This window comes from Anneissia japonica, unplaced genomic scaffold (assembly GCF_011630105.1).
Source record: "Anneissia japonica isolate Jap-2015-1 unplaced genomic scaffold, ASM1163010v1 scaffold287726_len2788222_cov184, whole genome shotgun sequence".
In the NCBI taxonomy this organism is placed as follows: domain Eukaryota; kingdom Metazoa; phylum Echinodermata; class Crinoidea; order Comatulida; family Comatulidae; genus Anneissia; species Anneissia japonica.
Window position 1 is genome coordinate 1,101,573 of NW_022705125.1, and position 2,514 is coordinate 1,104,086.

General features: G+C 30.1%; 1 long non-coding RNA gene across 1 annotated transcript in view; it reads right to left on the minus strand.

The window, feature by feature from the left end:
- Positions 1–673: 673 nt before the first annotated feature.
- LOC117105355 overlaps positions 674–2,514 on the minus strand; it is an 18,202-nt gene continuing 16,361 nt past the window's right edge. The window contains exon 3 of the long non-coding RNA XR_004444886.1: positions 674–2,394. This is a non-coding gene — a long non-coding RNA (uncharacterized LOC117105355). The remainder of the gene's footprint in view (positions 2,395–2,514) is intronic.

Genomic DNA, 2,514 nt, shown 5'->3' on the forward strand with positions numbered 1-2,514 from the left:
TTTTATTATTACTTTTTAATTCTATTATTATTAATTATTATTATTATTATTATTATTATTATTATTCGATGTCGAATTATAAAACGTGTAGGTTTGACACCTTGACCTCTGATGATTAATGTCCAAAATTTACTACAAACTTGTAAAATATAATAGTCAGCCATTATGATTGTTATATAATTGTTGGTACAATTGTAAGGTGCTCCGGACCTCTTTGATTTTCTTCCTTCTTTCTATTTTTTGTAGATTTAAAAAAACAATATCATAATTGTAACATTATTTAATTTTGCTCTATTTAAATACAATTTATTATTAAATATTATAAACTTAAATGATTATTTCCTTTATGTTTGTATTTTTTAATTAATACCTCAACAATTATAATTATTAAATTACACACTAAATGTAACTTTATGTAGATTAGATCAATAAATATAGTAATCTATTTTTTAATAAGAATAACATTTTTCAATCTTCTAATAAATTTTATATAGCCGGAGTTAGTTTCGACCTAGTAAAACCTTGCTAAGGTACATTTTCTCTATCAAAGGGCTTCTTCTAAGGATGGAATGACCTGTTCGAAGCACAAACTCCTGTAGACCAGACCCAATACCGTTGCGATTTTTATCCAATCATGATGTAATATATAATTAATTGACGAGGAAATCTTCAATTTTATTATTATTATTAATTTAATAGATCAGCATTAAGCAGTACAAACTGAAGTTAGCCTTAGAGAAAAACAAATATAAAACTATAAAACAACTTTAGTTACACTCATGACAAGAAGCTTTTTGTGATTATGGTCTATCCACGCACACTCGTTTGTTTACACAATATTTCCAAAGAAAGAATCTATTTGAATGTTTGTCACATTAAGCAGTAATAGAAAACAAAGAATAACACTCAACAACAACAATAATAATAATAATAACTATAATAATAATAATAATAACAATAATAATAATAATAATAATAAAAATAACAATAAAGATACAGCAGCAAATAATAAAAAAATAATAATATTGATAATAACAATAAATGCGATGATGACAACGACGGTTATGAAGCTGCTGCTGATAATGGTAGTAATAATAATAATAATAATATTATAATTTGCATCACAACACTACAATCATTCGTTTCTATCTTTTGCCTACATCGACGCAAATAAGGAAGCGCTGTTACGCATGAAACAAGATACAATCTGAACAACTCATAAAATAACCCTTTCTGCAAAGCTTGCCCCTTTGGATATTTTTGCCATAGCCCATAAGGTCCCACAAAACGATGGTGTAAAAACACATGCAAAAACGTACATGTACAACACGTGTACTTGTGAGACGCATGTATTCCTAACCCATTTCTGATTGGTCGGTTTTTAAGTTTGTGACTCCGGAAAGGTCCGTGGATAATTACTGAAGGGGAATACAGTCGTATAAAGAATTTATAGATTTCATGGATGCCAAACAGACAAAAAAAGAAAACATTTGGAATTCTGTGTATTAAAGTACAGTAGTATTATTTTTTAGTGTCAAGAAATAAGGATATGGTGTGACTAGATGACTTAAATCTAAAACCTGAGTAGACTAGACCTAAATTATATCAGTGCTTGGGTTGACCCATATGTATGAACCAAGCCAATTCATATTCTAAAGCAATCACACTTAAGTGTTTTAGTGCTGGGCCTAGTAATGTGTTGAAATTAAAAATGTTATATAGTCATAGATTAGGAGGCTGGGATTTGCATGACCCACTGTAATTTGATTAAATTTAAAAAAAAAAAAATCTTTCCTGCACTTAGGCCATTTTTATTATTGCACTAATCAGTCCTTTGTGCACTAATTATCTGGTAGTTTGTAAAAACTAATATACTAATTGTTCATCATCTATATATGAAGATGCTGGGATTAAAACCTTTCTATTTATTTATATGAAGATGCTGGGATTAAAACCTTTTAAACTTTCAATTTATTGATATTTATAGCTTGGTGGGTATTACTGCATCACTACAACAGTCATGTTCACACTGTCTTGTACAGTACATAAGAACATACATTACCAATTTATGATCATGTAGTTCGGATTTAAACGCTTACCAAAAGATTGGATTTCTTTTTAATGGGGCCAATGACCGTGACAGAATGTGGCTGCATGTTGGAAGCCGGTAATCAGATGGGTATCCAGTTGTTGTGTGTATAGTAAGAAAAAAAAAATCATAATGTTTATCGACTTAGTTACAAGCCAATTCATTTTCTAAAGGATAGTTAGCCGGCTCGTCCTCTGTTGAGAATTGTTTATTTAGCCATTGAATTGATGATCGGTGAGATGCATCTGCAGGGCAGCTCTCGAGGAGTCCGTCAAGATGATTTTGAGCACGTTGGATGTATGCTCCTAGAGAAGATGAAATGCAGACAGATTAGCAACAAACAATAAAAATTCCTTTCTGCTAATTCCAAGTAAATGCCAGTGCTATTATAACATTTCAAAACAACTAGATATAAAGATTGCCAA